The sequence below is a fragment of the Sciurus carolinensis genome, chromosome 10 (assembly GCF_902686445.1).
Source record: "Sciurus carolinensis chromosome 10, mSciCar1.2, whole genome shotgun sequence".
Classification (NCBI taxonomy): Eukaryota; Metazoa; Chordata; class Mammalia; order Rodentia; family Sciuridae; genus Sciurus; species Sciurus carolinensis.
Genome location: NC_062222.1, coordinates 16977887 through 17003670, shown reverse-complemented (window position 1 = coordinate 17003670; position 25784 = coordinate 16977887). Strand labels below are relative to the sequence as shown.

Here is a 25784-nt window from a genome sequence, read left to right as displayed (position 1 = left end):
AGTGGCTGCCTCCTTTACCTGGAGTCCAGAGCCAGCCAGCACTCTGCTCCTTGGAGTAGAAAACGTGGCCCTGATGAATCCTGCCCACAAAGGAACTGCGCCTTTTTAACATGCAAATTTCCAGTCAGGGAAAGGAAATAGACACCTCCTCCTTCGGGGACTAGGAGACAATCACAGCCACCCCCGCCCCACCCCCAGCGCCGTTTCCTTTCCCTCTTCCCATTCTAAGAGAAAGAAATTCCGATTTTTCCCCCATTCTTTTTTTTTTTTTTTTTTAAGGAGGGAGGGGCTTGCCTGGAATTGTTCTTCTACCCCACTTCCTCCCGTCTGGATCGGCTTCATTAATTTGATCAGCCGACACCAAAAGCGAGGGGTGGCGATGGGAGGGGGCAGGGCGATTGCAGGGGTGCTGCCTAGGGGCTGCCCCGAGGTTTCAGAAGATGAACCGCTAATGATGTTGAAGATGTACCTTTTCAGACTGCGTGGTCCCTCCGGAAAACCGGGGTCCTTTTTCACTTGTTCCGATTGTACTGCAAGAACTGAAAAAGAGGCCTGGTCGGGATGGAGCAGGGTGGCAGGGCGGGGTGCTAAGTAGGCAGATGCGTCTCCAAGGAGGAAGAGGGGCCGTCAGTTCCACAGCGTGAACGGGCCTTTTCTTTAACAGGGTATCTGATATTGTCATGCTAAAGAGTCGAAAACTAATGGGGGGAAATAGATTAATTTGCTAGGTCAATTATTGAACAGTCTTGCCTGATACTTACAAACTAGTGAAATTAGTGCAAATTGGCAATATGAATATTTTGATCAACATCTGTGACCCTTGAATTCAAACCGAGGAGGATGCAAACCACAGAACTGTGACATCTCAGACACACGAATCTTTGCTAGTCCTCTCCCATCTCCTAGCGTGATGGAAGCGGATTAGACCCAAGGCAACCATCTGTATAATTTGCCCAAGACAGGCTGTCCCAGTTTATGCCACTTGTCCTGGTTTGGGTGGAAAATTATGTATTTGCCCTCATTATACCTTTCAGCAACTAGGAGAAGCTGAGAGATCCCCAGTTTCAGTGTGATTTTATTTTTATTCTCTGTTCTCTTGCATACCTTCGAGACTATTCTCAAACATACACACATGCGCAAGGCATTCTGAGGATAGAAAGGCATCTGAGGTAGGATTTTTCCTGATCATAGTTAGTGGCAATATAAGGTTTTCAAAACTGTGTCAAAATTGTTTTTACTCTCCTTGAATCACAGAGCAAAATCATACATTTGTCCCTTTGGCTTCTGAAATAAATACCAAGGTGGGGGTGGGGTGCCAGTGGCCATCATTAGTTAAGTGAAAACAACCCAGCCTACTGACCCCTGGAATTTCTGCTTCACTAAGTATTCCACTTCCTTCTCAATTTTACCAAGTGACAGTGATTGCTTGGCAGTTTCAGAACCAGTCCTGCTGTGGACAAGGGGAGCGTGTTGAGTCTGAGGGGTGGGCGGTGGGGAAAATGCTTCCAACAGATGAGCAGGTTTGGGCCTGTGGACACATCAGTTGCTCAACTAGAATCTGAATTAGAATGGCTAATAAATATTCATTCGCTAAACAGATACTGAGTACCTGTTGGGTGCCAGCCACTGAGGTAGATGCTTAAAATGTATCAGTGGATGAAAAAGATAAAGACCCCTGGCCTTGTGCAGCTTACATTCTAAACATCAGACATCATAACTAAGCATAAATTGTATAGCAAGCAAGATGCTGTAAGTGTATGGGGGAAAGGGTGGGGGAAGGTGAGAGGGCTGCCACCTTCCAGGCCACCTGGAACTTCTGCCTTCCACCCAGAACAGAGCACACATGCAAACCCGGAGTGTGCGGACACACGGGCCACAGACCCATGGGGACAGTGACATGGCAGCAGCCACAGTTCATTCTGTCTGTTGTACCAACCCTGGCTGCCATGGTCAGTGGTACTTGGTGCATTTCCATTTGTCTTACCAACAAAAAGGGCTAAAAACTTTAGAAACTCTGGTCCCAAACAGATGGTTTGTTTCTGGTTATTCTCTGGTTCTAAGTACTCCCCAAATATTGAAGTTCCATAGGGAATTGTGAGCATGGAATTAATTTTCAAAACTAGGTACTTCCTGCATGCCCACAATTCACATGGTGCCATGATGTAGTCCTCTATCTCACTTAACCTCCACACATCTTTTGAACAGAGGCACTATTGTCCATATTATGTAAATAAGAAAATGAGCCTGGCTCAGTTATCTCCCTCTCAAGCTATGATCAGGTTTTGAACTCAGAAGTGGAACTCAGGGCTCCAATTCCCAGGCCAAGTTCCCTGACTCTCCTCCTCTCTGCCTCTTCTCTTCTCCTGGATGGTGTGTGGCAGAATGGCAAGTCTTGCAACCAGGCTCTTCTTAACTTAGATTAGCTTGTGGCCTGGTACACGTGTTTCACAACCTTTGCAATAGATAGTTCATCTACTTAATTAAAACTGAAACCTGGATCAGCTCCATATATGCAGATAAAATACTCCATTCCTGCAACAAGAACAGTAGGTCTGCTTTGGTAATAGGATTTGCCTCTGCCAATCAGTTGAACAATGAGGTTTCTCATAGGAACATCCTAGTTCCTATGCACCTTCCAACACCAGATTCCACATAAGAAACACATATAGAACAGTTTAGCAGTATGGAAAGGTTCTCCAAATACTCCTACTCCTTGACCTAGTGAATCAAAAAAAAAAAAAAATTATCCTAATAACATGATCATAGATGTTATTTTTTAAAAAAGTATCTCTAAGGATGTTCACTCTAGTGTTATTTATAGTAGTGAAAAATTGGGAAAAAAATAACTATATGACCAAAAGTAGAGGATTAGTTAAATTACTTATGATACATTCATTTGCTATTAGTTATTTTAGAAAAGCGCATAATAATATGGGGTCTGTGATACAATAATAAGTGACAAAAGGTAGAATATAAACCTACCTATGAACCCATTATTTTTATTCCTTTTTTTTTTTTCCCAAGAGCAAATAAAGTTACATTGATTTGGGGCTAATTAGGATTGCAGTCGGGAAAACACAGATTCAAGTGATCTTGAAAAACTGCTCCCAATCCAAATATTTTTAGAAGAGCAAGAATGTAAATAACTTGAGATTGGATTTTTGGTTTTGTGAGATGGAAAATAAGCATAAATGACTCTGGAGTAAAAATTTCCAGAACCTAGAGGAAAATTGAGCAATGGAGACTTTTTCTCATCAAAGATCCAAATGGAATCATGGTATAGCTGAATATCTGACTTCAAACTACTTTGTATTTCTTTTATTTTCTTCTTTACCTCAAAACATTTTCCCAAGTTATATTCTGATGTAAGCTGATAGTTTTGTAGTTTCGTGTGAAGAGCAGAGGTATTTATACCATTTGTGCAACAGTTACTTCACGGCCAGGATGTGGAAGCAAGTAGATCAATTGACTGACAGACTCGGACCCCATCAGAAAAATGGATCAAGATGCAGTCTGTAAAAATAAAAAAGATCCCAGCACCCAAAAAATAAAATAAAATAAAATAAAAATAAAAGAAATTTTAATTAATAAAAAAAAATAAAAGAAAAACGCACATGAGAGATTTGCAGGCCAACATGGAGACATGCCTCTGCTGTCCTACCTTGTGGCAGTCATGTGGCAAAGGAAGTAATTTTTTGGTACTAGGGATAAGATATGGGAGGCAGCTAGAGGACTTGAGTGCTAAACAAAGCACCACTGACTGCATGAGAAAGTCCAGGTCATCAAAATACTATATTAATACTAGAGGAATGAGTATGTTCTCCAATGCATGCTGAACATGAGAATTATCTATGTCCTGGCTGAACTCTCTTTTTTTTTTTAAACTGGGTATTTTTTTTTAAACCCAGGGGCACTTTACCACTGAGGTACATCCCCAGTCCTTTTTATTTTTATTTTGGGAAAGGGCCTCACTAAGTTGGTAAGGGTCTTGCTAAACTGCCACGGCTGTCCTTGAACTTGCCAACCTCCTGCCGCAGCCTCCCAGGTCGCTGGGATTACAGGTGTGCGCCACTGCATCTGACCTGGAAGGAACTTTAGATTTAAAGTCAACACTCAGGGTCAGATGAAAAAAAAAGTCTTCAAACCTGAATAGGATCAGATTGGAGAGAAATCTGCGTCAAGCAGTTTTAAGAAAGCTATGTAATTACACCTGAGTGTTTTGCTAATCTTGTTTTCATAATCATATCTCTGAGAATCCTTGGGTATTTAAAAAATAGCATCCTAACAATCATGACCACTTTTCTGGTAGCAGAATAGTCCAGTTGGAAGAAAATAGCCCACAGATGTTAAAAGCAAGTTTAGGGGTAGCCTTGCCCACCTGGCCATCCAGATGACTGTACACATCAAACCCGTCTTCCCTAAGCCAAACCAGAGGACAAAATGACCCATTGAGGAACTTCCTGTAGAGGACACAGCCAGAACCACACTACCTACTGGACAGGATACTTAGCATTACACTCAAGATCACACATGAGCTGACCCCAAATCCCATTCCAGCTTCCTCTCCTCTCACTGTTCTTTCCTCTTTCCTGGATGATCCACGTACCTCAAGGAGGTGGAGCCTCAGTCCATTAGGCTTCCTCCACCTGGACTCCCCTCAGATCCTCTGCTGCTTTTCTCTGTCCATCAAGACTACTCTCTGCCTTCCAGACCCAATGAGATACCACCTCAGCCAGAAATCTATCTTCCTCTCCATTCTCTTAAGGCACTTAGAAAATGCTTATTTCATGCCACCTTTCACTGCAGCTAGTTGTTTACCTGTTTCTTCCCATCAGACTGTTATCTGCATCTACCTCTGATGCACCAAATAAACTTCATACTGTAGATGCTTAATACATGTTTGCTGTATTTAATCAAATATAGTATACTGTCAGAATAGGATTTGATATAGACCATGTGGGCAATCATGTTCTCCTGACCCCACCCCAAAATAAATAAAAAGGTACGCAATGAGACCTTAGGACAGAATTTGAAGTTAGAATGGTCCTAGAAAGACCCAGATTGTAAAGGCAATCTCAGATTGTAAAGGCAATTGATATTATAATATCAATCCATAATAACAGCTAGTATTTTGAGTTTGTGCTACATTCTCGGCACTAGGTTCTTTCTGCGTAATATCCATCATCACCACACAAGAAGCAGGCTACGCAGCAGGTGCTATGTTTTTGTAACGGTTTCTCTGTTACACATTTTCTCCACCTATCATAGGTATTCAACAGTGTTGGGTGATTCCCCTATTCTAGGGAACCTCTGAGAGGAGATGGGCTTTCTCTAAATAAAATAATTATGCATGGGAAGGGATGGCGATATGCACTTAGCTAGAGAACTTCATGGAAGAATTTCTCTGCTTCACAAATATTTATGAGCATACACAATGTACCAGGTACTCAGTAAACACTGGGGACAGAAAACAGAGACAGCCCTAACCTCATGCCCATGAGTCTAACTGCAGAGACCAACATTAATGAAATAATTACACAGATGTATAATTACAGCCCCTGGTAAGAGCAGTATTATGAAGGAAATAAACACACAGCCATGAACTCGTGTAACCTAGCCAAGTGAGGGACCTGCAGGAAATGCTTCTCAGAGATCCAGAAAACCAACAGAAGGTTCCTAGGGCTGCAAGTCTCAGAATGTAGTTCCAGGACCAGCAGCATCAACAGCACCCGGAGACTTGTTAGAAATTCAAATGATCAGGACCCTCCTTACACCAACTAAATCAGCAACTCTGGGTGGCTCCCAGCAGTTGGTTGGGTGTTTTTTTGTAAGTTTGAGAAATTTTATTCACCTTCACTTTTCTTTTTTTTAAATAATTTTTATTTTAATTGACACATAGTAATTGTAGATATTTATGGGGAACAGTGTGACACATAATACATATATACAATATGTAATGATCAAATCAGGGTAATTGGCCTATCACCTCAGACTTATATCTTTTTCTTGGCCACTTTCAAAATCTTTCTACTATCTATCTTGAAATATTCAAATAAATATTGTCAACCATACTTATCGTACCGTGCTGTAGAACATTAGAAGTTATCCCTCCTACACTGTCTGCCTGTACCCACTGTCCATCCTCTCCACCCCTCCCTCCCCACACCTTTGCAGGTTCCCATAGCAGTGTTCTGCTATCTACCTCTTTGAGATCAACTTTTTAGCTTCCACATATGAGTAAGAACCTGTGGCACCTTTCTGTGCCTGACTTATTTCACTTAACATAATGTCCTCTAGTTCTGTCCACGTTACTGCAAATGAGAAAATTTTATTTTTATGGCCAAATAATAGTCCAGTGTGCATTGTGGGTTTCAATAAGCCCTCTAGGCAATCGTGATGGACCTTGAAGTTCAAGAACCACTGTATCAGCAGATGAGATGGGGTGAGTGCCCAGCTGAGGCAGAGCCTTCCAACCAGAGGAAACAGTGCAGTAAGGCCCCAAGGCTGGAAGGGACACAGCACACAGGGGCTGCCAGGCCAGGGCAGAGACCCTGAAGGAAGTGGAGTGGGGCCAGGCGGAAGGTGCTGGATTTCTTCAGGGCCTGTGGTGAGGATTCTGCCCACTGTCCTAAAAATGGAGAAAGCTATGACAAGTTATAAGCAGGAGTGTGATAGGATCGTATTCACATTTTCAAAGTTTCCCTCTGACCACAAAACTGATGGGGGGCAGTGGACATGGAAAGATGTATTTGGAAATGGCTTCAGACCCATAACTGATACAGGGGAATGATGGGATATGGAGACAGAAGGAAGTGAATGAAATTCAACTAATCTCATATATTGAAGAAGTGGAACCCCAGGGAGAGGTGATACTTTGAAGTGGGGACTGAGGGAAAGGGATGTGGCAGGACAGAGGCCAGGTTTCCAACTTGTAAACCTAGATTGACAGTGATAGTCCCAGATACTGAGAGACAGAGGGTGGAGATCAAGCATTTCATTTGGATCATACAGAGTTTGAGGTGCTTTGAGCTATGAACTAGACCTTGGTAGAAATTGCATGAGTGAAAACCAAGGAAAAAATTATTCTCAAGAGGGAGATACAGTGACCATATGAGCCAAAGGATGGAGATGGAAATGAGTTTTTAACATTCATCTGCCTCTTTTATTATTCATTCATTCATTCATTCTGCCTATTATGTCCTCCCAAGAACATGGAAGGACATTTGAAGGACAGAAGAGGAAGATTAATAGGAGGGAGGAGGAGCAGGTAAAGCAGATACTGAAATCCAAGCTAGGGAAGTTGGATCACCACTGAACATCACGGCAGAGGTGTGTTTCAGAAAGACTGACCCGCAGTGTTATACACAAGCAAGAGACTAAAGGGGCAAGTTTGTTAGAGTAACTCTAAGGAAGCTTAGGACTACTTGATTCCTTCTCATAGACCACAAGCAAATTCATATACATTCATTCTTTATATTCCATCCATGTGGCTATGTATCCTTCACCTCTAAAGCCATACAGTTTGGGACTAGGAAAAGACCCGTTTTCGGTGTATGAAGACGAGGTCTTTTTTCTGCTTTCAGCTTTCCCAGGCAGAAGCTGGGTGTTTTAATTGGAAGGGAGAGACCTGCACATAGTAGGCACTCAGAAAGATCTATTCAGTCGAACTGGACCAACACCAGTGGCATCCTGGTCCTGAGAGAAGGTGCGCACAGCCCTGGAGTCCTCAAGGAGAAAGGGGCGGGCCGTGGGGCCCTTGCATGAGAATTAGGACCCCAGTGACCCCCATCTGTTCCTGCTCCTCTCCCTCCCTCCCCCACCGCTGCCATGGCGACATGTCTGGAATCACAGTAAGCCTTATGCCCCAGAGAGAACAATACTCCGTTTGAACCTTGTAAGTTGGCCTCTGAGCTCGGGTCTGCAGCCCCATCCCCCACAACCAGGGCTCTTACAAAAGGCAGCTTTTCACCAGAGGGTCAGGGCGCTGCTGCTCATCGATTGGAGCCCACCTCAACCCTCCTGGACCCTTTCCTCTTGTTTGTTTTTGAACCACGCCACAGCCTCGATGCTGCGGGTCTGTTCTGGCGTGAAGTTACTGATGTCCCCTCTGCTCGGCCCCACCGAGCATCGAGCATCCAGCTCTTTTCTTTCGGTGTCTTCTTGTCATGCGGTTGACTCACCAGCAGGCTGGGGCTGCCTGAGCTCCACTGAATTAGTAACAATGCAATCAACATCTCTATTTTTATCTCTGCTCCCCCCACCCCACCCCATGACTCACCATTTCTAGATCTCAGAGCTTGCCCGCCTTAAAAGAATTATATTGGGGCTGGGGGTGAATCTACGCACAGCTGCGATATTTCTTCCATTCAATGCAACGAGTGTTTTCCTTTCTCCTAGTGCACAAGGGTTCAAGCGTTAGAAGTGTTATTTACTAGGCTCATCGTCATCCTTACTGTTGCTGTGTGACTGTGCAAGCTGCTCTTATCTCCTGAGGTCTAAGATGAATTGCAGGCAAGGGAGGGAGCCTGGATCCGATTGCCAACACTCATCTTCAGAGAAAACTTCAGTTTGACGCTGAAACTTCTAACTTCATCCTGGTTGAATTCTAGAAACCTGACCTGGAGACTAGATAAAGCTAATACCAAACACAATGTTACCTATAAAAGAAAAATAAATGCCCCATCGAAGCAAGATATCTTCTGCCTAGGTCTCTGTGTGCTGGTAATTATATTAAATTTATAATTTATATAGTCAGATATGTTAAGAGCCTTGGATTTGAATTCCACTTGGCCACTTATTTCCTGTATTCTTGGAGTAATTAATTTCCTGTGTCTTAATTTTTTCTTTTATAAAATGGAGATTTTAACCTCCCACACATATAACATCAAGCATATCTCAGAATTGTTTTGAGGATTTAAAAAGTATTCGTGAAGAACTAAAAACAGTACCTACATCTAATAAGCGGTCAGTAAATGTAGCTGTTGTCATACAACAGACCTGTTTAAAGAGAAATGATTCAATCCTCAAAAGAGGTTTCTTTAACAACACTGTCCACTCAGGATCCTACCTTCCCTCATATCCAAATTTACAAGCCATCCATTCTGTAGAGACTAAGTGGACACTAACTTACAGAACAGGCCTATTTGTCTCTTATTCATAAGTGGAATCTTCTAGCTTCCCAGTCTGCCTTTCCCATAGCCAAACTTTTAGTCTCATTTCATCGAAATGAGGTTTTGGCTCTCATGTGCTCTAAATCCAAGCACACTTACTTCTTCTTCTCCAGATAATTATATTTTACATTCAGAGACTTTTCCTTGGCTTATCTGACGCTGCCTCATTAGACTCTAAACCCTAACAATACCTTTTCATTTCTACAGCACAGCCATGGTAATAGCATATAAAATTCTCTGTAGAAGTTTTCCTTTGTCTTCGTCACTCAGATCTCTCCATCACTTCAGTTCCTGCCCTCTTTACTAAATGAAGGAAGGTCATTTGCTGGACGTTCTGGGACGAGTCCAGTGTGGGATGTCACAGAACCCAGATGCAAGTGGGATTCAGTCAGTCTTCAGAAAGAGCCCCAGAAACTGTTATCCGAAGGGTTTGCACCCAGCTTTCAGCCAGCAGAGGCATACCAAAATGTTATGTGAACCACGTGGCTCATTGCAATTTGGCCCCACCTACCCAGCAGCCACACATCAAGCCCAGACAACTATGGGTGCAGATTCACCAGGAACAATGCTAGCAGTGTAGAAACTTCCCCCTGTGGGAAATGCTCACAGCATGGCTTTCAAAGCCTGAGGGATCAGTCACGCCCACTCTCCTTGGTGGAGCGTTGGTGTTCAGGGTGAACTAGTTGACTCTCCTCCTTCAGTCAGTATCTTTAGCACGCAACACATTAGGTAATTGGAGAGGCATGAGATCTGTAAAGTGTATGTGATGAGAAGCATCAGTACTGCCCCACCCCCTCCCAGTGTCTCTTCCCCAAAGCTTTGAAGTGTTTTAGCCCTTTCTTCTGATATGAACCTCTGTATTTCTAAATAACGTGTTTCTACGGTCATCTCTCGATTATTGTGTTTTTGATATTACCTTTTGACTCCCTACCATGAAAAACAGGGATTTACCTGGCATTCTTCCCACCGCTCAGACCGGTTTCCTCACCCTCCATCTTGTCAATATCACAACTTTTGGTGCGATTAGTATTTAATGTGTGCGTCTGTGTGTGTTACGTCTAGATGAATGGTGTTCACAGCTGAACCAAATGGTGGACTTTGAAGGCACTGCTATTGACTGACTTTAATTTTTCCTTCAGGTCTTGGTTGTATTTCTTGTTCAGTTTCCTCTGCTTCTGCCCTTAAAATGTTCACAGAATCCTCATCGGAAGTGAACGTCTTTCTCAGTTCATTTGGAACATGACGTAATCGAGCCATTTCTTTTTCTTCACCGAGTCCCATCACCTAGACCCTTCTGGATTGGTGCCAAGACTTGCAAACTTGACATTCGGGACCTTCCCCCCCACTCACATCTATGCTGGATCTCTTATTGTGGATTCCAAGTTCTCTCCAGCTTGGTTTAGTTCCCATTTTAAGTGAAGCGTATTCTCTAATCACTTCCTAAGAAGAGTACATGAGAGGTAAATTCTCGAGGACTTGCCATGTTTGAAAATAGATTCACTCTCTCTCACATCTAGCTGGATACAGAACTGCAAGCTGTAGATAGCTTTCAGCAGGAACAGTGAAACACTTTATGCCTTCTCATCCAGCCTCCAGGGTTGCTGCCCCAAAGTACACAGCCATTCTAATTCCCACCCTTGGAAAATGATCAGGATCTCTTCTGTATTCTTGACTTTACGAAATTTCACAGTGAGGTACTCTGGTGTGACCCTCTTTGCGTTCACCAGTCTGGAACTTTTCTAGACCTTTTCAATCTGGAGGGTCCTGTCCTTTGGTGCTGGGAAATTTTCTTGTATGATGTCATTGATAATTTCAAGATTTCCTTCACTGTTTTCTCTTCTAACTCTGTGGAACTCCTATTCTGTAGATATTGTACCTTTTGGGTGGATTCCCTATTTCGTTATCATTTTCTTTTCTTTCTTCTATCTCTGAATCTTATTCTACCTTTTGAAAGATTTCTTAACCTTCCCTTCCCACCCTCTAGTTTGTTATTATTTCTGCTATCATGATTTTAATTTAAAAAGCTTTGTTTCAGTTTTTAAATGTTTAATATCCTGTTCTTAATAGGTTGACTTTTTCTTTACTTTTTTGAGAATGTATTAGTAATTTTTCAAATGCTCTTCCATTGCCTGTATTTTTTTCTGCTTTCTCTTTTCCATTTGTTCTGCATTTTGTGTTAGAGACTTTCCTCAAATGTGCTGTGGTACCTTTTGGTGTTTTTTTTGGTACCGGGGGATTGAACCCAGAGGCACTTAACCACTGAGCCACCTCCCCAGCCTTTTTATTTTTTATTTTGAGACAGGGTCTCGCTGAGTTATTTAGGGTCTCACTAAATTGTTGAGGCTGGCTTTGAACTTGTGATTCTCCTGCCTCAGCCTCCCAAGCCACTGGGATTACAGCGGTGTACATGCCCAACCGTGTCATGATTCTTGCCTAGATATTTGTAGTCAGAGCAAGGCATTAACAGTCTAACTGGGAGTCCTGTGTGTACTTGTGAGGACTTTAAAGTGGTGATCATTTACCTGGAAGCCATGGGGAATCTGAGATCTATTAGTCATGTTTCGTGGGCTGGTTAATTTCCCAGAGGAATCTGCCAGTTTTCTGTTTAGGAGCCACGACTCTGTCTGCTAGAGTTCTTGAACCCAAGTGGCAGAAAGGTTTTGGCTAAATAAGGTTTTCTCACCACTGAATTGTAGATTTCCACTTAATTGTCACTTACAGTACAATACCTCCACCTTCCACTGTGCTTTGTGTCCCTATAACAAATCTGTTTCCACTTCTTCAAAGAGTAAACCACAGACTTTTCAAGTTGGAGGAGAAATGTAGATTGAGTATCCCTTATCCAAAATGCTTGGAACTAGAAGTATTTCAGATTTTTTTTTCAAACTCTGGAATATTTGCATACATAATGGGATATCTTGGGGATGAGATCCAAATCTAAATAGGAATTGATTTATGTTTCACATGTACCTTTTACACATGGTCCAAAGGTGAGAGCTCTCCCAGGATCAGAAGTCAGGTGTTCTGGTTCACCAGCAAGTAATCTAAAATTCACACATAATCAAAACCAACCAATTGGCTGGGTTCTGGCACTGAGATCTGTGCACAAATTTCAGAGCAACCTAAGTAACTGGAATAACCCCAGCTGCGAGTCTCCGTATGAATCAAAGAGATGGCCCCATGCTCCTTCCTTTGTCCAGGGCACTCTGCAAACAGAGGGTGGGACCACCATTGGGTGATGGATGCCCCTAGGTAAATTAGATTAGGTTGAGAGCCACATTCAGCGCTGCCACATTCGTCTGTGTGTAAGGAGCATTAGATTACAGCAGCATCATACAAATGTTTCATTTTCCTCATAATAAGAAGCCAGAGACAGGCAGCCGAGAGGAAATGCAGCTGATCCACCATGGCAGGTATTTCCCATCTCCTCCTGTCGTGGCTTTTATCCTTGTGCTTGTTATCTCAGGATCACAAGATGGTGTCTTCTTACCCAGCCTTATGTCTGTGCTCCAAGCCAGAGGAGAAAGAGGAGAGCAACAGGAGAAAACGGCAGGCCCTGGTTCACAAATTCCCAGGCTTCTCCAGACATCTCCTCAGCCAATACTGGGTTAGACAACCACCCCCAGCTGCAAGGGAGGCTGGGAAATCCCTTCTCAAATGTAAGAATGCAATCATGATTCTAAAGCAAAAAGGGAAAAGCAGTTACTGGTGTCTACCAACACTAGGAGCAACTTAATTAATCTCACTTGACATCCATAACCTTGTCTGTAAAGTGAGAAAAACAACACCTACCTCGTGGAATCACAGTGAGAAATAAAGGAGAAAACATTTCGAGAATGCAGAACACCACACCTGAGAGGTAAAGTGCCTTTGTGATCATTGATTCCCTTCTCTGGGATCAGGGATCCCTCCGTGAGCCCTCTGAGAGCTGACCTCCAAACCCACCACACCATTACCATGTGCTGCAGAGACATAGAGGGGTGAATGGATGATGGCTAGACAGAGAGACAGACAGACAGGTGACTTGATGCAAATTAATTTTGCTTTGGGCAAAACAGTAGTAAATGCAAAATTTCAAAATCAAAAGCTAAAAACATGCATAGAATGTCTGAATTTAAGACACAGAAAATGTAATACCATAAAGATGATTTTACGGTCTTTGTTATCATCCTCAATCTTCCTCTGTGTCCTTTCCCTTTTCTCAACCCTCCCATGAACCTCTTCTTACCACACTCTTCTCTTGATACCTTGCTTTTCCTTAATTCGTGTTTGCTCTTTTTTATCCTCAAAGCTCTACACTGATGTCACCGGGACATTGTGTGCGTTGAGTGTGTGTGGACACGCCTCGCTTTAATCAGCCCCATGACCCCTCACTCCCTCACCCAGGAAGCCAGGCTGGGCTGGGAGGCCTCGGAACACCACAGTGGTCTGTTAGTGTTTGGCTGTCCGGGGGTGAGACGCGTGTGACTGTGTGTTTTGCAGCCCACCTCATTTTCCGCCCCATTCCCTGGGACCTGACGTGTGCCAGTCTAGCAGAGGCTGGGCCGGGTCACATTTCAACAACCTACAATGCAAGGGCCTCTGTTTTCCATCCTGAGCCGGGTGACAGAGGACCCAGGTATCCTGCTGTGGTCGTATTCTGTACATTAAAGAAAAAAAAAAAAAATTCCAGTCCTGCCGGGACCAGGCTGCTTCCTGAAATCCCTCCAAGAACACATCTTCCCGGGGCCAGAGCAGTGGGGAAGGGGAGAGAGCCGCCGTCCCCTCCCCTGGTGGCGGGTGCTAGCCGATCGGATCGGTGCCTCCATGGCTTGGAGCTCGGGCTCTCTGTGTGGAAAACGAATGCCACAGTCCAGAGAAGCTCTTTCACAGGAAAACAAAAGGCAGCTGTCAGTTTAATCCCAAGCTCCCTGATAACATTCCAGCAGAGCTCCTTTTTCTGGAGATGAAATAAGAACCCTGGCAGGCCCTCTTGACTGGCCACATTAATCATTTGTAGTAATTGCTCTGAGAGAGGAGAGTCACTCGGGCTGCGCAGAGCAGGGGGGGAGTCACACGCCACCATTCATACTGTCCCTCCTGCTCCCTCCTCCCGCTCCCCTTCCTCTCTCTCTCTTTCACACACACACAGTCACGCATGCACCCTGTGCCCATCCCATACAGATTCCCTTGCACCCCTCTTCCCAGGGCTCACTGAGGGGAGCTGCCCACCCTGGGGTGAGCTTCATGCAACTCTTTTTTTTTTTTTTTTTTTTTTTTAAGAAAAGCATGATACAGAATATAATAAACAGTGTATGTTGCCTTCTCTTTGAGGTCGAGTCAATTTAGATTCTTCTGGAATACAGGTTGGGAGGGGATGTGGGGGGGAGTTGACAGGAAAAGTGGGAGGGAGAGAACACAGAAGTCAGAGAGAGAGTGATGAGGATTTGGCTTTGTCCGGCTTATCCGCGGCTGTGTGTTCTGGAATGTGCCGCCTGCTTCCTTCTTTTTGCTTTTTCTGGTGAGAACGGAGATGTGGTCATAAAAATCCCCCATCCTGTGATCTGGGAGCTGCTGCTGAGGCTTGGCAGTTGAGAGGACCCAACTCTCAAAAGCCACAAAGCTATAATATCCGTTCCCCTCTGTGGCCAATAAAGATGGCGATAATCAAATAACCGGGCTTAGAAGTGGTACAGAGCCTGCAGCGGTTGGCCACAGGCCGGTTGATATACGCCCTTCCCTTGTAGGCTGATGGATGCTCATTGAAAATATTGAGGCCACCAGAGATGTTGGGGGAGGGGGCCCCCCTAGGCACACAGAGCTGTTTGAGGAATGAATGGATGGATGAATGAATATGTGAATGGAGAGGGGGATGAATGAATGATGGGTAAATAGAGTTCAGTGTCGTGTTATGAACACAGCTTGGAAAGTCAGGAAAATTGCCCAGCTTCTGTGACAAATGAATGCCCGGTTGCTTTGCGCACACTGTAAGTTACCTCTCTGCTCGACACGTGCCCGCCGATGAGAAGCAAGTGAGGGTCGGAACAGCTAGCTCTAAGTGGAGTGCCCCTCGCCCCACTCGGCCCTGCAGTCCAGGTTGAGGAGCAGCCCTCACTGCCAATCAGTGCTACCGTTGACCGTGGACTTGCCAAGCTCAAGTTCACGGTCATTTGTTTTGTCTGATAAGAAAATCCATCAAAGGTGGCTGTGCATTGCCATCATGTATGGGCCATATGCCCACAGCCCACTCTGCCTTTGTCAAGCTAATAATAATGTCAGCCTTTTAAATTTACTTCCCAGTTTGACACCAATATCTAACTTCAGAAGGAGGGCAAACAACAGTTCCCCCTAGCAGACCCCAGGCATAGAAGTAGGTGCATCTACCATGTCGCTTCTGCCTCTGAGGCATCAAGTGTTTTGGGTACATGTATGCTCCGTCGTGGTGTCCTGAGGTATCTCAGCTCAGGCCGTCCATCCTTGGCTGGGTCTTTCTTTTACCTGCCCCTCCCATAACCCTAGATGTAATTTATCACTCCTTTTGGCTACAAAGTCAGTTATTACAGATCAGCATGTATATGTACCGTGCGGATCTATAACAAAATGGCTCCTGTATATGACAAAACAATGACATAAATTAAGATTTTCAGAATCTGGATTCCTCAGATATGCATTAGTAACTTTTTGCTTTAATCTGCAACTTCCACTTAGGTTGGAACGCTAAACTGAGACAGACACAAAATTACCTAATAATAATGTCTTCTATTTGCACTGATAGCTTACAGTTTGCAAAGCAGCTTTTCATGTGGCAAGTATTGTCAGTTATTATTTTTAAGCTGGAGAAACCAAAGCTTAGAGAGATAAGTGACTTGTTTAGGGTCATAGTGGCAAATAAGTGGCAGAAACTAGAGTAGAAGACGTTGATGAGACCTCTGATCTAGTTTGCCACTGAGTATATAGTGTCTTTCTAAATTTTTAAGAGGAATCTTAACAAATTACTGTTTACCTGATATTTTAATTCTAAAAAGTCTGTTTTAGAAATTTGGAAACCACATAATGTTTTTTAAGTCATGCATAATCATACCATTCAAGATAAATACTCAGATATCACTTGGAACTGATTCATCCCAGTCATTTCTATGCCTATAAGATTTTGATTTATATAGCATTAATCATATAGCAGTTGGTGTAGTATCTTACATTTTCACTTCTTTTATTGAGATTTTTTTCTTTGTCATTAAACATTATTTATAAAACATGATTTTTAATGTCTGCCTAATTTTCCCTGGTATAGCTATACCATAAATTATTTAAAATTTAATCTGTCCTCTCTTGTTGAACATTGTAGTTGTTTACTTTTTTTGTTTACGAACATCCTTCTAAACAGAGTTTACGTGGAATTTCTGATTGTTTTTACTGTGTAGATGCTTACAGGAACAATTGCTGGATTGGAAGCTATTAACAAATTCTTAGGATCTTGACCTGTGTTGTATAATTGATTTCTAGAAAAATCATATCGATTTTTCCAGCCATCTGAATGAACTCTCTCACCACACCTTGTCCAGCTTTAAGAATTATGAGTTTTTCTAGAGTTGCAATATGATAGTGAAAATATAAATTTTGAAATTTAATTTGCATTTGTAGGATCATTGGTGAGATTGAATATTAATAGTAATTATTGGCAAAATCGCATTTTTTATTAATAAACTGTCTTATGTTCATGCCTGTTGACCAGTTTTTATAATAATACATATATTTGTTCCTTTTAAAAACTTTCATACCATAAATTTGCATTTTTGCAAATAACTTAGCTTTGATCTATTTTTAAATTAATAATCTTATGTACAGTTTTTAATTTTTATGTAATAACATTAAATTTTTCTTTTGTGACTTTCATTTTTTACTTACGAAGACTTTCTCTGTGCCAGAATCACTAAATATTGACTTTTTAGATTTCTGGGGAGTTCATTTTTTTTACAGTTCATTTTATGCTTTTTTAGAAATGTATTTTGGGGTATTTGTGAGGCATAGAACTTCAAATACTAGCAATCCTTCTTTCCCGGTATTTTTAACAGATAATGATTCTTAAGAGTTTTCTGAACTATTCTTTTCCATTGACCCGCCAATTCTTCTGCTAGCACTATTTTCCATTTGTATGGTGATAGGTAGATTTAATTATTTTTCTTCAAGTTCCTTAGCTCCTCCTCTCAGATGATCTTTTCCAGAATAACTAATAAACATTTCATTTTATTAAATTTATTAAATTCCCCTGGAATGCTGTTATGAACTACATTAAGTATACTGGATAATTTGGGATGAATTAACATCTTTAAAATATCCAGTCTTTCCATTCAGAAATGAAATATAACTCCATTCACTCAAGTTTTTTTTAAATGATTCTCTAAGTTTTTTTCATATAGTTCCTATTCATTTCTTATTAAGATTGTTCTTGGGTAACACAAATGTTTAATTATTTCTGCTTCTGAAATCATTGCAAAGTGGCATTTTTAAAAGGAGGGTCCTGATTAGCTAAATTGGGGTTAGACTATGCGAAAACCCAACAGAACCTGACAAGCTAGAAGTCATTAGTAATTAAATAATTTCCATCTGAAAACTAATTGGATTAAATTAACTCATTTTAAGGTTTTATTTCTCAGACAAGAAATGCCCAGCTGCTATTCTCATATTACCACTGGTGACTATCCCTAATAATCTGCCACTCTTAGTCATTGAGTAAATGAGAAATAAATGAGTTTCATGCCTATAATAAATTCATTTTTAAACAAATTGTTATTTGTTATTACTAAATAACAATGTTCTAGACAAGTTATTCCCTATTATTCCAAAGTCACACTTCTAAGTCTCAGGCCTTGGCTCAGTAAAATGTTTCTTTTGATTTCCTCAAACATACATTTTCCTGCCACAAAAGTGAACATTTTAGTGTCCTACTATGAGAGTACAAGCAATATAAATTAATATGCTTATAGAAAAAGAATGATAAGTAGGCACAATAAAAATCTCACTCACACTTAAAATCTCAGCTCCCTAGGAGGATGAAGCAGGAAAACAACCTGAGCCTACAAGTTCAAGGTCAGCCTGGGAAACAAAGCAAGATCCTGTCTCTAAAAAGGAAGAAAGAAAGGAGGGAAGGAAGAAGGGGGATATACTATAGATTTGAGAGTGTAAAAAGACCTTAAAAATCAACTAGCCCAAGCCATCCACTGGGATCCGTGAATCCCGACATAGAACCACACGTACACGTTTTTCTGAGGAAAGAGTGGGTAACTGAATTTCACATATGTGTGGCTCACCATCCTGTCACTGTAACAAATACCAAAGATAATCTACTTATAAAGAGAAAAAGATTTATTTGGCTCATCGTCGCAGAGGTTTCTGTCCATGACTGGTTAGCTCCATGGCTTTGGGCTTGTGGTGGCACATCATGGTGGTACATGTAGTAGAACAGTCACTCACCCAACGACTGGAAAGTGAAAAACGAGAGAGAAAGAGGTCAAGGTCCCACAGGCCCCTTTAGAGGGCATGCCCCCAGTGGCAAGCTCCACCAAACCCCAAGTTTTCACCACCTCCCAGTATTGCCATGCTGGTAACCATGCCTTTGATACACGGGCCTTTGCGGGACATTCTAGATCCAAGTGCTGAGACCCTAAAAAGAGTTGAGGGTGATTAACTGCCCCAACCCTCTCATTTGTCAGATGAAAAAAAGAAGACTCAAACTGCCGAGGAGACACAGCCTGGGACACACAGCCCTGCAGGCCAGAGCCAGCGCAGGGCCAGGGAAGGAAGCTGGGTCTCTGATCCCCAACTTTCTCTGTGCACTACCTGTGAGATTCTGTCTGGTCTTTGCCCACCCAGCGTGTGCACATCATGTGAGCTGGGTGTGTTGGAACCAATGTGGAAATTAGTTAGAGTCAAGCCCTAAGCTGAGATTTGGTTCTAGACTCATCAGTTGTGTGAACGTAGCCAAAGTATCCAACTCTGGCCTCAGTTTCCTCTTCTGTGAAGTCAGGTTGCCCAAATAAGACCTATTTCACAGGGCCTCCAAGAGGATGTAACCAGATGCTCTGTATGTGTGTGGGTGTGTGCGCGCGCACATACCTAGGTACTTCATAAACTGTAAAGTGCTGGAGATTGCTGGTTGTTCTCATCCTGACTCTGGGGGAATCAGGGTGAGGAAAGCACAGTGGAGTCACGTGGTAGCATTAGTAACCTCCAGCACTTCCTCTCCATCAGAGCCAGCCTCACTACACTAATTAGTCCTCTCTGCTGTTTTGATAGCAAGTATGGTCATTAACTCACATGTCGCCCAAACACCTGCTGACAAAAATCCTCTTTATGAGGCTACACCTAAGAACGGGTAACTCTTAGAACTTCCTAATAGGGGATCTGTTTTGGTTTTATTTTACTTTATAAAATATCCCCCCCTACAAAAAAATGATAGTCTGTAATCTTTGAAAGACTATGGTAAAGCATGGCTTAAAACAGATTATTTTAAATCATATCTGGCAACACCACCTTTAAAATTATTCTGATGTACACATTTATCAAAACATCACATGGTACCCCATAAATATGCACAATTCACATATGTCAATTAAAAAGGAGAGGAAACAATATTGATCTGGGAAGAGGTGCCTGTTAGAAGGAGGTATTATCTGCCGACATGCTCTATCCTAAATGTCCCCAGTCACAGGACAGCTTCAGCTGTACATCCTGCCCTCTCCCTACCCATCCAAGGCCCAGCTGAACCCAGCCGGGCAGGGAATTGGAGCTCTCCCGCTCACCTGTATCTGGGATTTGGAAGTATACAATGCGATGCTAACCTGAGGCCTAGGTTGAACTCCTATAGTGAAAGAGAACCAACCCTTGGTGTCCAGAAACAACCAACCACAGCCCCTGAGTCACACACCCTGCCCTGTTCTGAGGGGAACAGTCTCTCTGTCCATTATCCCCTTTCTGCTTAAGGTATCTGGGGCATCTGGGAACTTGCGTGCAGCCTGTTGACTTGGGAATTAACTCTTTTCAGTACTCTACTCCTTTTCCTCATCTGCTCTTCTCCTTGAACAACTTTCCTGTCATATTCATTTGATCCGCTCCTGATCCTCAGCAGTATGGCCGCTGGAACTTCAGACCTGTGTCCACATGTGCCTGTTCCTGTTCTCTTCAGTCTAGGTCTCCCTCGGATGCCGATCCAAGTCTGAAATCTGTTCTCATTTTCATCACTAGGACATATGCCATGGACTTCTTTTTTGGTGCAAAAAAAGTCCACGTTTGATGCCCCCCTCCCGCTCCCTGCTGCTTTGGCTCCATCTCTGAGCTGCAGAGGTATAGCTTAGCCCTGGCCTGGGGGAAGTTCACCTTGTCTTGAGAATGAGGTTACCAGATTTAGGGGGAAAAAAAAAGGTGCCCAGTTAAAGTTGAACTTCACTTGAACAACAAATAATTTTTAGGATGTGTATAGTGTGTAGTATAAATTGTTAATCTGAATTTCAAATTAAACTGGGTGTCCCATATTTACCTGGCATACCTCTTCAGGAGCCGTGTCTGGTGCCTCAATATCTTCTCAGGAAGAGATCTCAAGATGGTCACAGCCCTAAAGGTGGTCTTTGCCATTAAAACTGGTCTGCCCCACAGCAGGCTCCTAGCTACCTTTAGAAGCCTGGTTATTTCTAAGAACTAAGCAGATTCCATCTTGGTCTGTTAGTCAAACTAGACATCTGAAGCCAACATGGTCAGACCAATGCCCTCAATACATCTCATGATAAGGATCAAAATGTCACTCTCTGTTTCTCTTTGCCAGGATTTCCTCCATCTTTGCAAATAAGGTCCAAAGACACTGCAGATATCCAAAACAGTTTGCCAGTCCTGTCTCCCCGCAACATTATTCCTGGTTGCAAAATACATGAAATAGGTTGAGGTGTATAACTCATCAGCTGCAATTATTATTCATTTGGGGCATAGGGTTATTTATAAAATGAGTTTGCTGTATTTTGAGTCATTATCTCCCATTGCTTTCAAAAATGAAAGCTGACTTGAGTTTTCCAAAGAAACTAACTGGGAGATCTTTCTGATCCTTTTAGATCTGCTGGCTCTACACAGCCTGACAGCGACATGAGGCCTTCTCATGGCTACAGTCCACGTGGCAACTCGAGAGGTGCCTCCTCTCTTTTCTCCTCTTTCAAAAACCTTTCTCTGATCTGTACAACTTTGAAAACAGAAACTTTACCATTTTCAGTGAGTTCCATAGTTCTCCTTTCCTTCTTTAGTTAACATCATCGTCAGATCAGTTATGAAGTTCATTGGTGTTCATGACAGCCCCAGACAGAGTTCATGTGATGGAAAGGTAGAATCTGTAAATTTGCCTTTGTGGGCCCTCACAGTTAGGCTCCTGTGTGACTCTCTTTACCTTCTTCAAGAAGATGGGACAGGTCATGATGAAACGTAGAACGAGCCCTCTCTCTGTCCTGCCCTCGAAACGTGCCAGAGAACATTCGAGAATATTCACTTTGGGTGACGCATGTGACACTTTTTAAAAGCATAGACTGTTAAAGCCTGAAAAAAATAACCTGGTTCTTCTCTTTCCTAAAATGAAAATGATGTGGGGCATAGATTAGATTAAATATAGTCTTTAGTATGACGAAACAAACAGAATCCTTTGCAGTTCAGTTTTGTTTTATACAAAGATTCACATTATAAATACCATTCTCTTTTTCTTTCTCTTTCCCTTACTTCTGAAACTTAAGAGGGAAGATAGGAAACTGCATTTGCTTCTGTTTAAATCTAAGTCACAGGGTTTACCGGACCCCTCCTTCTGGACAAATAATTCTAAAGTACTGCAATTGAAATCAGCTGCAGTGCTGGTCATATAGCCCCTCACGTAGAGTGTCTGCCTTGCATGTTCGAGGCTCGGGTTTGAGTTCCCAGCACTGTTAGATTGTGGAAACAACAAGCAAACGAAATCAACTGCAGCTGGGTTTGGTCATCTCCCCATCTCACTTGATGTAGGAGGGGACTGGTGTGTTCTGAAGTCCAGTCTTTGGTTTCTTTTGCAGAAGGTGAGGATTAACTCAAGCTGGAGGGAAAATGAGAGTCCAACTCCTCTCTTTCCCATCCTTGAGCCTCTGCTCCTCTTTGGAGCTATTTCTAATTTATAAACTGCACTTTGAGTTGTCCTTACATGAATCTGGTAACGAACTGACTTAGGACAGAAAGAGAAGTTAGTTCACTGCCTTCCTTGGAGGCTGGGAGTTTCCCTCTCACTACCAAAGGGTTTTCATAGCCATCTATTTTTACTTAATGTCCATTTGCTCTATGAACCCTTTCTAGTTATTATCTGAGTTCAGTTGCTTCAACCTTGAAAGTGGAATAGTTACCTTATCATTAGACAATTGGTAGCATTAGATTGATTGATAGTGTTGGGATAGTTTTCCTTGCAAGAATCACTTAAAGGATTGTTGATCCCAGGCAGATAGAAGCAGTTTTAATTCATGGACGTAATTGGCTTTAGAAGTTGGTCATTTAATTCTGGGTAGTACTTCACAAACAGAACAGGCACTGCTCAGCCGTGAAGGATAAAGGCCAGGCTTCTAAAAGTGCTCACCATTCTTTCAGCATAGGGGACCTGGGCCTGCAGTAGGCCAGCCAGGATTGGAATGTTCTTATTAGCCACAGGACAGAGAAGAGAACTGGGAAACTCAAAACCTCGTTCATAAGTTTAGTTGCTTTAGTGCCTAAACTAATTACTTACCAACTAAAGGATTCAGCTGCTTCTAATCTGCCCACTTCAGAAAAATGAACGTATTAGATGAGATATTAAAATTTACCAAATTTAATGGGTGAAGGTCACAAGTGTGCCCATAGAGGATCAAGATTAGAGATGACATGTTGACACACAGCTTGTTAAATTGGACAACATTTGCTATTTTGAAGTACAATACCAAAAGTAGTTTTATTATTTTAATTTTGGAAGTGAGGCTAGAACTGAGTTTAGAAATCGGTGGAATATTAGACTTTAAAGTCTCCCATCTGCACTGTGGGGAAAGCAGAATTTGTGGGTTGACCTAGACCTGATTTACCTCCTAGGCCATGAGCAACATGGTACGTGTATAAGGGAGACTCTGGAGTGATTGACAAGGAACAAGCAGCCAGGACCAGTGGTGGAGCAGCGGGGCAGGGGGCTCAGCCATAACAGCCATGGCGGGTCACAGCAGAGCCTTTGTCTCGACTTTGTCTTTACCTTGCATTTTATGATGCAGTTTCCACAGGAAGCAGTTAATGGACGAGGGTAGCCAATTATCTAACTTGTGTCCAGCACATTCCTGGAGAGTCCTGCCCCAAAACTCTGAACTTGCTGCAGAGTTTACCTGTCTAGGATTATGGGTAGAATTTCAGGAATGAACATCACTTTGAAAGGCTTTGAACTGAGTTGAGTTCAACCTTGTAGGGTTTGGGGTTGTTTTGTTCTCAGTCTCACTCATGCTCAGCAAATGCTCTGCCACTAACCCACACCCCCGGTCCCTAGTCGAACCTTTTTAAACTGCTCATACACAACAATGATGGCAAATTTTGAGTTACAAAGATGGCAATTTCATGTGACTCAACCCAAAACATACCACTCATTTTAAATATTTGGTGCCAGAGCTCAGATTGAGTAGTGATTTTTTTTCTTACTTTATGATGAAAATATTTAAACAAAATAAGTGTATTATGAACTCCTTAGACACACTGCTCAAAATCAGTTTCAAGATATTGCCACACTTCCTTGATCAGCCCCTCTTCTTTTATGTGTGTGTGTGTGTGTGTGTGTGTGTGTGTGTCTATTTTCAAGTGAGTGCTACACCTCAGCTCACTTCACACCTACACTTTATGTGCATGATACAATTCTAAAATATTGCCTATTTTCTTAGGCAACCACAATGTCATTGTCACACTTCAAAAAAATTAATGGTAAGTACTTCAGCTACATTAACATTGTTTCAAAAATGTTTTGTATGGCTGGTCAGGATGCAAACAAGGTCCATCTATTGCATTAAATGTTTTATCTTTAAGTCTTTTTTTTTTTTTTTTTTTTACAAAAGTCAAGAGTACGTATTTATTTCATTTATTCTTTTTTTCTACTTGTTGAATATTTGTGTACGTGTAAGTTTTGTTTTTATTTTTGAGGTGCTGAGGCTTGAACCCAGGGTCTCTCCTGGGCATTTTACCCCTGAACGACATCCCCAGGCCCTTGTTGAAGTACTTTTATAGCAAACTTTTCGACCATCACGTCAGTTTACCGCATACACAGAGTCTGTATTTCTAGGAGATAATTGGCCGTGTTCCTCAGTGTGCAACACCCTCGGGTCCAGGGCGCGTGCTGATGGGGACACCCTTCCACCAAGGCTGTGCAGTTTGCATTAAGACTCTTTTAATCTCTTTTATTACCTGCCCTTGACTTGCTGAAGAAAGATGTCTTCAGTGCCACAGGTCCTTAGCTTGTATGTGGCCCTCAGCGTGGCACCTCCCTGGCTCTCCTGACAGCCACCCCCCATGCCCCGCAGCACCAGCCTGCCCGCACGTTCACTGTTTAGATGGCCGGCACCTCCACGGACTGTGCTCTCATTAGTTAAGTATCACCTGATGTATGTGTGTGCATCTATCCTGTTTTTGTTACTTTAAAATAATACCAAGTTTGTCCAAGATCAACTATAAAACAGAGAGGTTTCATGCGACATATGTAATATTTTCTTCAACTGTAAAGATAAATTTGAAGGCTGGGGTCTCAACACCCTGTCCCATCTGGAACCCCATATAAGCCGGATATTATCCCTTTAAGGCATCATAAGAATGCTGCGGATTATCAGCCCCATTTTTCAGATGAGGAAATTGAGTTTAAGGAACTCACATAACGTACCTAGGGGCTCCCTGGGTTCAATTCCAATGCTCGGGTGCAAAATAAGTTCTGGGAAAGCTCACTGCTGGGTCTTGATCATGGTCACCATTCAGTCCTTTGTTCGTTCTTGCTGTGTGTCACATGCCATGCTTTGCTGGGGTGGATGCCCTTTCTTTTTGGATTTGTGATCATTTAAAAACATATGCATTTGGCTGGACATAGTAGTGCACACCTGTTTTCCTAGCAGCTTAGGAGGCTGAGGCAGGAGGATCTTTAGCCAGCCTCAGCAACATAGGGAGGCCCTAAGCAACTTAGTAAGACCCTGTCTCAAAATTAAACATAAAAAGTTTGGGGGGGGTGTGGTCCAGTGGTAAGATAAAGAGAAAAACACCGTACGTATTGTGACATATTGCTGGCCCAGAGAAATAGAACCTGCTTCTGCCTTTTGGTTCACTATGAGATGCTTGCTGTAGGCTCTGGTGGAGAAAGCCACATCATGGCCCATGAAATCCAAGCTGATGGTTGGCTTTTCAACATGTTCATCTAGCTGGAGTTCCCATTAAAAAGAACCAATCCCTTTGGAGATTGGAGCCATCCATTCTCACCCACAGGACACTGATAAGTCACTGCAGCCTGGAGGGACTTGAAACGCTGTGTGAAGCCTGGAAAGAGGGTAACGTCTCTTGAAATCCATGTAGGATCTTTGCACCAGCTGGGCTGCATTTCAGAATCTACTGCTGTCATTACAA

At 42.6% G+C, this 25784-nt stretch overlaps 1 protein-coding gene across 2 annotated transcripts in view; it reads left to right on the top strand.

Moving 5' to 3' along the window:
* The window catches only part of Maml3 (mastermind like transcriptional coactivator 3), a 392807-nt gene that overhangs the window by 294990 nt on the left and 72033 nt on the right, over positions 1-25784 (top strand). The window lies entirely within an intron of this gene.